This window comes from Coturnix japonica, chromosome 4 (assembly GCF_054131305.1).
Source record: "Coturnix japonica strain WE chromosome 4, WE-NBRP24, whole genome shotgun sequence".
Taxonomy (NCBI): domain Eukaryota; kingdom Metazoa; phylum Chordata; class Aves; order Galliformes; family Phasianidae; genus Coturnix; species Coturnix japonica.
In genome coordinates, this window is record NC_140666.1 from 78,503,030 (window position 1) to 78,516,968 (window position 13,939).

The 13,939-nt window shown below is 41.2% G+C and overlaps 1 long non-coding RNA gene across 3 annotated transcripts in view; it reads right to left on the minus strand.

Annotated features, from left to right (window-relative positions):
* The window catches only part of LOC116653394 (uncharacterized), a 65,467-nt gene extending 51,769 nt beyond the window's left edge, over positions 1-13,698 (minus strand). For all 3 annotated transcript variants that reach the window (XR_014945507.1, XR_014945509.1, XR_014945508.1), the window contains exons 1-2: positions 13,487-13,698; positions 4,843-4,965 (exon numbers count right to left, since the gene is read on the minus strand). This is a non-coding gene — a long non-coding RNA (uncharacterized LOC116653394). The remainder of the gene's footprint in view (positions 1-4,842; positions 4,966-13,486) is intronic.
* Between the last annotated feature and the right edge of the window lie 241 nt (positions 13,699-13,939).

The window sequence follows — 13,939 nt, forward strand, 5'->3', positions numbered from 1 at the left end:
AACCTGCAAATTGCATTTATGTAGAATTCTGGTGCCACAAAGCTACTACAGCAATTTTATGGAAACCTAGCAAATTCAGTATAAATAAATTTGCAGTTTAGGAAAGTTATGCATTTATGGATTTCAGCACAGTGCCATATTACAGCTTAGCAAAGATGCTAAATGTCTCTCACGCTAAATGAAAATTAAATCTGCTCTTCTATTTTGTCAGATCAGGTCGTTGCCTATGATGCGCTGGGCACAGACTCCACCACTCTTCCCTCACAGAAGTTGCAGTAGCAGTGAAAAATCACACAAACAAAACCCACTTTTGCAAAGGCGGCAAATGCTGAGTACATGAGATCGCTCTATAACTGGCAAGCGATGTCTTTTTTCATTTTCTGTTTTTCTGCAGTTCTCCATCAATCACAGGAAAGCATACTGAGCTTTCTCTGGAAGAACCCCAGCACATTTAGGTGACATTCTGATTCCAGGGAAGCAAAATCCCACTGGTTTTATTAGAGACACAAACTACCACTTTGTACTGAGCACTTGTTTTCATAGTCAGGGCCAGTTGCCAAAATGCTGGTCCTGATCCTGCTTTAAATCAGGATTTACTATGATCTGAATTAATGAAGTCAGATCCCTGTAAACGAGAGGAGAAATGGGGCAATCTGCTGTGAATTTGCAGACACAAAATAGGAGCTGAAGAAGTGAAAGATTTTCATACCAGACTTCAATTTCTAAGAGGGAAAAGGTTTACAAAGAAGCATCATATCGTGCCTGTCACCCATAATAATAGCCATAAATATGAGTATATTTAACTGTATTTTAAGTCAATAGGAAATAACATCAGTAGTACACACACACTGGCAAATACACATATATGAAAAAAATAAAATTGAGTTCAAGCTGAAATGCTTTTCATTACAGTACATTATATCGCCATCAGATAAAGCAAAATATATATATTATTCTCTGTCTAGCTCTTCCAAAGGAAATAATATCAGAGTTTTCAGAACACGTATTGGCTTCCTTCCTGATAGGATTTAAAATGTTCTTTTCCAACATAAGTGCAAAAACCAAACATTAAGGTTGAAAATCCAGCACTCCAGTCACGCACATTCAAACCTGATGTGAAAAACCTGGACCTGCTCAAGCCAGTGGCACAAATCCCATTGACTTCAGTAGGGCCAAGATTCCACCCAGTGTTCCTAGGAGAACATTGAACTGTTCGCACTGTGTGCCTCACTTAATGGGCTACAGAAACATACACGATTTATTAAGACTGCATTCAACAAAGCAGTCGAATTGTGGAAAATCTGTAACTATAGGATCACTAAGGTACCATTCCAAATCTTATTTTTGATGCTGCCTGATTTCTAGCTTTCCAAAGAAGCGCTCCAGTAAGGAAATTTCCCACTTCCATTTCCCACCATTCCTACACTGTAAGAGTACAGGTATTACCTAATATAGGAGTTTTATCAAAAGCTTCCATAAAAGAAAGAATAAATAAATGTAAAAAGTCTTTAAATCAGAAGATATTTTGGTACAAACCATGCAGAGACATGAGTAAATGATTATGTTACTACTTATTTTTACCTGATTACAAGCTCACTGTAAAATTCAAAACCAGATTTTTCAGCTAACCAAGCAAAAATTGCTTGGCTAGTAAAGTCTGAATTTCTAACATCTCAATCAAGATGCTTTCTGAGCCTTTTTAATAACAAAATAATTGCTTTCATTAAAACTCCAATTCTTTACCATTCAAAACAAACACTCTGATAAAATATCTGTTTCCCTTGGTCAAATTCCACTGTAAGAATGAAACCATTAGGATTAATGTGAAGATTAATATTTTCTCTAAGTAGAACAGATTAAACGGTTTCAAGTTTTGCTGTACCTTAGATAATTTCATAGAAGGACAAAATTCTATGTTCTGTTCTACAGTCTCTACACCTCTAACAGTGTTATGATTTTCTTGTCACTTCAAAGTGTTTGGCCAAAGCAGACAAACTTATCATTTAATTTGTTTTCCTACACATCAAAGCTGTAGCATTTTACCGTTTTGCTCTGCTGAGTACGTTTGACTACCACTGAGCACTTCAGTGAGGGGGACACTCAACTGTTATGCCCCACTGAGATGGTCCCATTGTCCTACAACCCCACAAGAGCACTGCATGACTGGTGAAGGGTGGACATATGACATTAGCACCCTTTGTGCTATCAGTGGTGGGAGAAAGCAGCTGAACCACAACACGGATTTACATCTTGCCCCCGGGGTGCCTACCTGAGGCCCCATCCCATGACCTGCATGCATCCCTACAGCTGCAGACAACCACCAGTGCCCAGGAGGAGCCAGGATCAGGAACCAACTGCCCAGACCCCCCTGCACTTTTGAGGATCTCTATCCCTAAAAAGGGAGTAAAGAAGTCCTCTTAACATGGTTCAAGGTTGCTTCAAGGAAGCCTCAGGCATCATTCTTCTCTGAAAGAGTGGTCAGGCAGTGGAATGAGCTGCCCAGGGAGGTGGTGGAGTCACTGACCCTGGGGGTGTTCAAGGAACATTTGGGCGTTGTGTTCAGGGACACAGTTTAGTGAGAACTAATGGTGATGGGTGAATGGTTGGACTGGGAAATCTTGTGGATCTTTTCCAACCTTGGTGATTTTATGATTCTATGTTTCTATGATCATTGCTGTTCCATGCTGAGGATGGATGAGCTTGCACAGGAGTGGATCAACTATAAGCACCATTGCCTAGTGCACAAGGAGACAAACATGGGGCACCACATCCCTCTGGTGAGGCAGGAACTCCTTTCTGCCTCCAAACATGACCATCAGGTAGAGCCAGAGTGTGCAGAAACAATGAACAAAGCAGCCACTGGGACAGATTTTAACTTCTGAGAGCAAATACTTGCCAACCCCACCCAGCCCCAACCAGAATGTTTTCAGGCAAAAAGCTACTGAATGTGAATAAACTGACCACTACAGGCAACTGTCAGAAACTCCTGTAATGAGTAATGAGATTTGGTTATAGGCATTTCTTAATGTAGAACAGCAGTAGCAATGAATATGCTTGGACAATGAAGAGTTTTTTATTCTCTTTCTATGGAAGAAAATAAATGGGGATCTTCATATATTCACTGACTCCAAAGCCAAGAAAACATAATCATAACCACCCAGCATAACCCCTTGCACAAGCTAGTTGTATAACTTCTTCTGAGTGCTTGATTAAATATTCCCCTAAAAGATGTACTTTACTTTTGCCATAAACACATCAAGAGATGCTGCATTTACCACATTCCTTGATAAATTATTCCTTTTCTCCCTGCTAAGAAACTGCAACTTCTTTCAGGATTCATTTTATCTAACTTCAATTTGCAGCCATCTTGTTATGACTTTCTCAGCAAGATTGAAAAATCCCCAGCAAGGCTCTTGCAAAAGAGCTGAGTGGCATTTTGTTAAGTGTTAAGCACCCCTACTCCAAGCCATCGCTCAGCCTTCCCTTTGTTAAGGAGCTTAGTCTGCTCGCAGCTCCTCACATCATGATGCTCCACGTTTGTGCCACAGCATCTTGTTTGCAGCCCCTCTTTGCTTCACAGCCCTCCCAGTCCTGCCCATTAAATGTTATTTCTGTTTTGTCTAGCATGCACTCTCCCTTTGTGCTGCAGTCCTCCCCAGTGCACTATCAGGATAATTTCTCAAGCAGAAGTCTCAGGGAAACTCAGCTGTTAGCTGCTGAAATATGACCTTCTGCTGCGTCTTCTCTGCCCTCGGAAATGGCATTACAGCAATAAACTTTTATAGCAGTTTCAGTACCGAGGCCTATTTTAAACAGCATCAACTTGTTTTAAATCTCACTGACAAATATGCTGTTTGCTGGATCTCCGTTTGAGGTATCATGGGAAATGCAGACCATCGTCATAATAACTGAGATCCCCATTCCCCCTTCTCTCTCTGTTACCTCTCCCAAGCATGAGAGCTCACCAGCAAAGGGAAGGTTTCTCCATGGGGTGAACAGGTACTGCCACCCTTCCTCACCTACTTCCATCTGCCTCACCCAAATATTTTATGTGATGGCTCACTCTGAAATTCATGTTTGTCTCTGATGTTTTATGTTTGTTTGTTTATTTATTTATTTTGTGGTGGGAAGAGAATACGGTTTATTAGCTGTGGGTTTTTCCTCAATGTTATGAGTAGAAGCCAATATTTTACTGACAAAAGGAAATTTATAAACAGCCAATTTCTAAATGAAACAGATGGCTTATTAAAAATGAGCAGTCATTTCTTTGGCACAGCACAACAGCTTTAACTTTTTGTATTATAATATTGCTGGCTTTGTGTACGTTGCAAGTAAGAAGAGTGACAGTTATCATAGACACACCACGTTAAGTAACAGAGAAAAAAACAGTGTTGTGTTTTGTTACAAAGATCCTACTACCTTCACATAGTGCACGTAACAGAACTAAGCAGAAATTCAAGCCTGAATTCACAAACAAAATACTGCCATGCATTTCCAAAATTGTCCAGACCTTGCAGACAGGAAAACAGTGCTCCTGGACATCTGCAGTGCCTGCTACAGCCCTTCTTCAGTTAACCGGGAGTGAGATCCCTCCTCCAGGACATGGGTAAGCTGAAATAGCCTGAGACAGAGACGTTTTTCCTTCTGGCTTAGAAAGTGAATTAAATCCTCAGTAATTTAGACAGCTCAAATGTGCAACCTAAACAGGAAGTCATGTATGAGACAGTTTTAATTTCATAACTGCAAAAATCCTAGAATCATGGAACTATTACAGCTAGAAAAGGCCACTAAGATCGCACAGTCCAGCCATCAGCCCACCACCGCCCTGCCCCACTAACTGACCTCAGGGCCACATCTCCACAGTTCTTGAACGCCTCCAGGCTCAGTGACTCCATCACCTCTTTGGGCAGCCTGTGCGAGTGCTTTATCGCTCTTTTGGAGGAGAAATTTTTCCTATTATCCAACCTGAAATGAATAAAGACACATTTTCTTTCAGCACTGGATAAAAATCTGGAGGACTTCCTTTTGCTTTTCATACCAAAATGCTTTAAGAAAAGCCTTTCTTTCTCTCCTTACTTATATATACTTGCATATAAAAACACATTAGAATGCTGCAGATACATTAGAATACGGCTTTAATTTCTAAAAGGTTGGGGGATTTGGTTTTTCTTCATATATCTCATCATCACCATAATGGAAACAGCACTATAATCTTAGTCAAAAGTTTGCATGGCCAATATTTCCTATGAGATTAAAACAAATCAGAAGACAAGCTTGCCCATTACTCATCCAAATACTGCAGCTGTTCTGAACCAAACTACTGAGCTAAATCTGTAAACTTGTGAGATTTCCTTTTCTTCATCAATGCACAGTATGAAACAAGCATCTTTGAATATATTTGTTTGAAACTGACACCTAGAGAATATTAATATATCTACATCTAGATTAAAGGTATGATAATTCATCATCTGTAATCACTGTTTGGATCTTCACAGCTACAGAGCAAAGAAACATTAACCCCTAAAATTACTTTGGCAAAAAGATGGTCATTGCAAAAACTATGTACACACCTGTGAGCCAAAGATTTGCATGTTTCTTGATTATCTATCACATGCAGCTTCCAGATTCTTTAATCAGCAACTCACCACAGAAGAGGAAAAGATATCACCTGAGTCACAAATACATTTCTGAAATTGATAGCACACTAATCTTCCCAAGTTGTCCTGCACCATACTTTTCTAGAACTATATTGCTGACACCATCATGAGATATTGGCATATTAAGCGAAGTCTGAGGACTTCAAAAGGCTTCCAAAGAAAGAAACCCCAGGACTTTCTACAAATGGATCTCTGCCTGGACACGATGTGTAATGAATCTGTAGTAATTTCATTTAGAGAGCAGCACAGAAAAAGGTCACTTCAAACATGGGAAATTAGGCAATGTGATTCTATGAGAAATTGTGTTGAAAGGATTCATTTCTTCAAAAAGTAAAATAAAAGAACAGCTAAAAATATTAATCTTGTTCCTCCAATGTTTGATAAAACAGAGCACATGAAAGGAGCAGCCAGCCTGAAGCAGATACCCTGCCACATCCAGCCTGTGATTCAGCCAGACAAAGAGAATGCATACACACAGGCTGCTTTTTTCTCCAGCTATTGCCTCCCTTCTAGAGGACATTTCAAGCTGGTAAATCCTGCAGCTCCCCAGTGCAACACTGAAGGCAACACCCTGGGCTTCCACTGCTGGAAATTGTATCAAAATAGATGAAGATGCTGTGGCATTGCCTTGCTGTGTTTTCCTGCAGAACAGAGTGAGGAAACAGCATACAAAAAGCTCCCAACACATCACATGTGCAAAGACTTGATTTCTGGAAATGCCTTTAGCCACCAGGACAGCAGCTGAGGGTGTTTCTAAAATCCACATTTTACTAGATCATCCCCTTTAATCAATAACAGTTTTAGCCTGATTTCAGGCTGCATGTCCTCAGTAACTGGCCTCTCCTGTGATAAAACATCACATTTTCTATCTATTAGCTACACTCCACCCTAAAAGGTTGTCATTTGTGCACTGAACGTACTGGACATTTATCCACAGTAATAGCTATTGATATTTTTGTCTTAAAATATTAGCAAAGTAGCAAGCATATAATTGTTGTACTTGGTCTAAAAGCAGAAATAATATCCCATCTGAGTTGAATTGGACCCCAGGCAGTGACAAAACCAAGAGGGTCTGTGTGCTTGACAGTGCACTTGATTTATTGCCTCAGACTGTACACAGTAAAAGGTGGTGTCAGAACTTATTTTCAGGTGACAAACACATAAAAAGGTTATTACAAGGACTCCAACAAGCTTCTACATGCCTGATGGGGAAGAAGATAGCACTGTGAGGTGTTACAGAGTAGAGAAGTAGAAACACAGGAGATGGAGAATAACTGCCCACCAAGGAGCTTCCTGGCATGCTGCTGAGGGACATAATACCCAGAGCTGTACATACCCGAAACACAGATTCTCAAAGCTTCTATCTCATCCTGAGGCATTTAAGCAGCTAAGAACAAAGTCCCCAAGGCATTCAATATTTTGCTTCTAGGCAAAAAAAGGCTGTGCTCTGGAATGAAGAGCTCAGCACCAAGCTGCCACCAAATTCCCATTTCTGACCCATCATGAGCCTGACAAGGTCATGCATCCTGACAGCACATACCCTGAGCACAGCATCCTGCACACCAATCAGAACATTCACATATGCTGCCACAGGGAACAAGCTCATGGAAGAACCCCCAGCATCCCATTCCGGGATCCTCAGAGGAAAGCCACTGGCAATAAAAGTCAATGGCAAAATCTCAGGAGGGTCACAAGCTTCGCATTAGTCTCTTTTACTCTCTTAGTGGGCCACTAAAAAAACACAGTTTGTCAGTCAGGGTGGCTTTCACCTTGCCTAATTTCAGCTGCCTGAAGGTTAAGTGCCTGCTCAAGGGGATGCTGTCAACACAATGAGAGAGATGCTCACAGGGGACCATATATCCCTTGCAGGCGGGATCAGACAACTCACTGTCTCCTTCTCTAAGTGATGTCTGTACTGCAGTACATTTTCTTCTCCTGCTGATTTTGGGTATGTCTGTACTGCAGGACAGCCCCCAAGAAAGGCTGGGGCTCCTGAGGCTCCGTTCCAGCACAGATCTTTCTGTAGGAACAGCCAAGGCATGCAAACAGACAGCAAAAATCCAATTTCACCCTAAGGGAAGATTCCAGCCAGATATTAAGAAAAAAAAATTCTTCTTCATAAGAGTGGTGATGCATTGGGACAGGCTGTCCAGGAAGGTGGTGGAGAGATATGGGAAAGCATGGAAGTGCCACCTATACAGTGTAGTGGAAATGCAAAGTCATGGCCTGAACCAGTGATTGAGCACCTGGTGGGAGGGCAGGGCCAACCCAGGGGAGCTCAGGGGCATGCAGTGCATCTGAGTGACTGGAACAGGTGGAGCCAGGATCCATCCCTTCCTAGACCTCATTTAAGGGTTGTCAGTGGAAGCAAGAGAATTTGGCTGGAGTTCTCTGTGTACCTGAGCTTTTCTGAAGGGAAGCTGCTGTTTTCTTTTGTTTCTGTGTTTCTGGCTGTTGCTTTTGAGCAAGTCTTCATTCACTGTAGCTTAGGACTTTGTTACTCTGCTGTCACTGCTGTGCTTTCCATCACATTTCAGTGTTACATATAGTGAACATTTTCTGAGTTCCAAGATGCTTCTCAGATTTCAGCATATTTCTTATTACAATTTATTTATCTATTTTAATTCATATTCAGTACATAGGGAGCTCAACATAGAGAATAAGAAAGCTGGTCATATATGCATTTTTTGCCCAACTAAAGTCACCAAAATCAGAGAAGAAAGGGAGCTTCTTTCTCATTTTGTTTCACTCTCTTCTAAAATTTCCATCTTAAGTGGTGTTGCTTTTCAGATATGCTGCATGGAACTATGTCAGAACTGGTTAGGCATGGAGCTATCTGCATGATATAGAATTAGTGGGAGAGATGCACAGTCAAAAAGCATATGTTCACTTGCAAACACTTGCTAATGAGGATTCTTCAAAAGCAGTAACTACTCTGTTGTAGAACTGAAACTTAACTAATATGCTTTGTTTTATAAACATATAAAGTAAAAATAATGAATGCCTGACATACAACAAACAATGAAAAACGGGCTGAAAACCAACTATTCTAAGCAAATACAAAACATTCTCCTGGAGCTGTCTTCTGTATAATGCCAGTTTAGCAAACCAATTCATCTTAGTAAAGAGAGTTGGGGCCTCTGTGGCCTCTTACAGAACAGAAGTATTTGCTCAGCTCCTTCATCCAGTTTCTTTAGCAGGTACAGGGCTGTCACCAAGGTCCTGGTCTCTGAAAACCCCCATGCCTTTGTCACTAAAATGGAGTAAGGGCCTTTTGCCTAATGTTTGCCTGATACAAAACTCACACAGGAATTAGCCAAGAGAATGAGTTACCTTTTTCTGTTTTTCCATTACTACCAAATTTTGCCTTTTGAGGAAGGCTGGGAAGCAGCAGCAGACTTCCCCTTATTCCTACCCTTTCCTTCATTGTTTGGAGGCTGGATTAAAATCTTGAGGAGCCTTTTCTCCAGTCCATACCCATTCTAGAGGTGCTGGTCTGGCAGCACTTTCTAACTGTGTGGTCTCCTCCTCTCCATTTGCTGCTCCTAGCGCATAGGACTGTTATTGCTCTTGGCAGAAAAAGAACAGTTTGAAAAAGTACTTTGCCAATTTAGTCATCATGGCAGTTGTGGCTTTTCCATAGTAAGTGCAAATTTCTTGTATATGGGTTGACTCTACAGGGCCTATACAGAGCTCAGCATTTGGTTTTGTTCTTTATATCCTCCATCTTCACTACTTTGAACATTATGTGCAAGTTATACATACTTGGGTTACAGTATTACAGTATTACCATCCTCAGCACATCACCAGATGTAAAACCTCTCTTGTTGACATAATCACTGTGTGTGTTACTTGGCATGTATTCATTTATCTTTGCCTAGGAGAAAAGTAGAAGCGTTACTCAGAGTCATAGAATCATTAAGGTTGGAAAGACCACTTGGATCATCTAGTCCAAACATCAGCCCTCACCGCACTACCAGTAAGCATATCATTCAATGTGATACCTATCCTTTTTTTGGAGGCCTCCAGAGACAGTGACTCCTCCACCTCCCTAAGGCAACCTGTTACAATACTTCACCACTGCCTGAGAAGAAACTTTTCCTAAACTCAAACCTGAAACTCCCCCAGTGCAACTTGAGGCCATTACCACTTGTGCTATGGAGCCAAGCCCTTAAGAAAATTTTGGCTATGAAATGGTTCCGATAGGAAGGTAATTTATTCTACCACTTAGGGAAATAAGCAAAATAGACACATATGCTGCCTTTACAACTTGAAGAGCATGTTTCCCCATCTGGGGATGTAAACAGCACGGAGTACTGCAGGCCTGCCCTGGACTGGACCTGCTGTCAGTTAATCTCTTTGAACCTTTGTCTGGCAGATGCTATATGAAAAAAATAGGGTTGTACCGTCTACCTACAGCATGTTCCATCGTGGGTTCACTGGAGCGGGTCTGATTTACTGTGTCTGGTCAGTGAAGGGAGCACAGAGCAAGGCGAGCCCTTGCAGGCACGCAGGAAGCAGGACGGGCAGGAGCCCAGTGAGGCAGATCGTTGTCAACAATAGGCTCTAATGCAGAATGAAGTGGCAGAAACAGTACATTATGGATATTATCATCATTATCTCTTGCTACCTCTAATAGGTTTTTATATCATTTTGCTCATTTTTATAGCTTGCTGGCTCAGAACAGACATTCTTCGTAATTCACTGGAAGAAATGCTTGGTTTCAGCTACTCTTGTTCTAACCATCCATTGAATGGATGAAATAGAGATGTGACTGCTGGGGTAGAACAACCTTTTCTTGCATGGTTCAAACTAAGCCATTTCTAAGGCATGATATTTTTTTTTATATTCACAAAGGGACAAAAGATGCTTCCTTTTATGTTTCTTTTGGAATACTTTTTTTCCCCCACCATTTCTTTATGTCAATGAAAAAACTACAGGAAGACACAAACTGCCCAAAGCCTGATCCTCACAGAGCTGCAAGGACAGATTCAGAAGCAAAAAAAAAAATCTCAAAAGACTATGTAAAATAGTTACGTGAGCCCCTGAATCAATATCTGTAGGATTTTCCCAGAAGAGAGCTGATAGTCTGCCTCTTGCAAACTGCCTCGGGAACTGGAACAGAATGATATCTCATTATGGAAATATTATAAATTGTTCTAGCATTTTTTTTATCATCTGAAAATGAAACCTCTTCTACACAAAGGCTCACAACAGGTTAGCAATCTGCATTATGATATAAACCCTACTGCAAATAGAAAATAATTCAGTTGATATAAGCAGTGCCCTGTGTTCCTGTGTGCTCTGCAGGGATGTACAACTGAGAGGAGTGCACAGGGTAGGGGGAAGGAAAGACGGCTCCAGTTGAGGATGTAGAGGAAATGGGGAGGATGGAGGGCAGGCAGGTGGGCAGGGGGCAGTGTCCTGGGTTGCATCAGAAGAGGTACGGCCAGCAGGGGAAGGAGGTGATTGCAGCCACCAGTACACATTAATGGTCACCTGTAGTGTGGGACACTAATGGACACTGCTTGCTAAATAAAATGAAATTTAGCTATTGAGTGTCACAACAGAAAGAGGCAATTCCAGGTGTCACATCAGCTGCTGTTTCACACTGTTAAGTCCTTATTAACCTGCCCACACATTTGCCTTGCCTACCCCACTCATACCGCTATTTCTCAGTTTTCTGCTATCCATGTTCTTATTATATTCAATAAGCATTTTTCAAAACGGAGAGTGCTTTTTCTGCTGTGGGAAGGGAGAAAGAATCACTGGGGAATGCAGGAGAGTTTTCCACCTCAGTTGCTCTGTATTCTTTTCTAGACCATCCATTATTCTCCTGATGTCTTTTCTTAGATTTTAAATTAAGTAAAGTCAATTCCTCACAATCTCTCTTCTTTAGAGATTTGTCAGTGCTGTCTATTGCTCACATTCCCTTTGCTCACCCCCTCCAGCCATGCTTCCTGCTGGGCTGGGCCACGCTTGCTCCAGCTGTTCCAGATGAGGTCCAAGCAGAAGTGCCCAGGGCGACATGACGGATGGCAGCCGCACACCATTTGCTCTCTCACTCCATCCCCTGAAGTGCTGTACACACAGACGTGTGCGTGTGTGCAGTGCAGGAGTTTATACATCATCTCAAAATGTTATTATGCCACTTAGACAAGTAGAAAGACTTGTACTCAAGGAGAAGATAGTTGGCTCGGGATTATCCTCATTTCCTGTGGGTGTTCAGACTAATCTTAGACAGGATGTCAAGAAATCTCTGTTTCCAATACAGTCAAATGTAACCTTTATCTGTAGGAAGTTCTGTTATGCCAGAGACATAGAATCCTTAAGCTCAGCTTTTATCACAAAGCCTTAGCTACACCATATATATAAGCTGAATCCCAACTCTTGGATGTCTGCAGGTCCAAAACCCTGATTTTCATTTGAAGCTCAGAAGGTCAGATTGGAGAAGAGAAAAGCTATAGGCCAAGTGGGTTTGTATTGCTGTGGCAATATGCTTGGTTTTACTGCTTGCTGGAGCACCCAGAGTGCCAAGCCTTCCCACAGAGGCTTACAGAAATGTTATTAACTGCATGAAGATGGATTCTCAGTGAATGGGTTGATGGTTTTCAGGCTGAGCTAGTGTCCTTAGGATAAAGGGAGGTGGTAGAAAGCATTACATACTACTTTGCTGCTCTGCAACAGCTTGCTTGAAGCATCTATTGTCTGCTGTTGGATGTGTCTACTATCTGTTGTCTAGCCAGCCTCAATGGCTGCAAATGTAAGTTAAACAAGGTAGGAAAGAGAACTGATCCTCCAGGGACTCCAGAGAATGCAATGGGGAAAACTGTCAGGTCCCACATACTCCTTGGGGCTTATGCTGTTGAATACTGTTCACAATACAGGTTCACTCTCTGTTGCTTTTTAAGGAGGACCAAAAAGCATGCCGTTCGTTATTCCTCTTTGTTGGTGTCACTGCAATGCACTCTGCTCACTTATCAGAGATAACATCCTGCTACATAGTGCTGCACTCATTCTGGAGTGACCATCAGCACCAAGGAAGTAACAGATACAACAGTCAAATACTGGTAAACATGCACTGAGATAATCATTACTTTGAGGCCTTTTATTTAATTTGAGAACTATGAGCATATGTGAGAATTTCTATGTCAAATTTGTGTTTGACTCTAGTATTACTTTTCCTGCATACATTCATGTTTTGCAAAATGATATAGTGAAGAACCTCAGCTTTTCCCTTCAGGTTTTCCCTACCAAAGTGGGTGTGATTAAATCAATCAGCTATAATTTTCAGCCTCAATAGTGGTACAGTGTGATAGATACAAGACATTGCCAATCCGATTTCTTGATCACGGTTGACTGTCTCAGACAATGCTGTGAGCAGTAAGAAAACAAAGCATTTCTATTTCATAGTAATGCCATGGTACTTTAATGACAGTAAGAGTTATTGCTGAGAATCCTGCATTTAAAGCTGACTTCATACGGTTCCATCCAAGGATACATTTTTCACATTATAATTATCTAATCATGCATTCATTCAACATGAACTTTGCCTTCACGTGAAAAGATAAAATATTATACGGTTTAAAATAAAGGGTGGAACTGCAACCGTGTATTTTAGTCTTGCTCACAATACTCGAATGCACGCAGTCATGCTAGCTCTTGAGAGGAAGCACAAATTAAAACCTGTGTGTTACGAAATGCATTTCATGTGAATAGATGTCAGAATGGCACAGTTTCACCCTCTGACTAAACCAAATTCATTTAAATGAAACTACATAGATTACAACAGAGAAAATATTAGCAGAGTATCAAATTCAGATTATTACCTGCTGTCCTACAGAGACTGTCTAAAAATGAAGACTTCCATTTTCTTGTTTTTCTATTTCAACCAACCATTCATTCTGCTCACTTTTAGGAATCGTGTAGTTTGAGAAAGCTGCACTGGGGTGGTGAGAATAGCTCACAGATGCCTATGGGTGAGCTAGCAATGCGGAGTTGTTAAATCAAGAGAGCAGATCTTAAGAGCAACACTGCGCATTACAACCTCTGCATTACACAGACTATGCTGTGACTGCAGGGAAACTGCAGGGTGAGAGCATAGCAGAGGTACAGCCCTATTTACAAGCCCTTTGCAGTACTCTGCCACTATAAAATATGGTTAGATTGTGAGGAAAAAAGAAATTATATATTACCCAGTACCATATTAACAAAATTACCAACAGCAATGTGTTTTTCCAAGGGTTAGCATACTCGGAGATCTGCAGTGCTTTTTAAAGGTA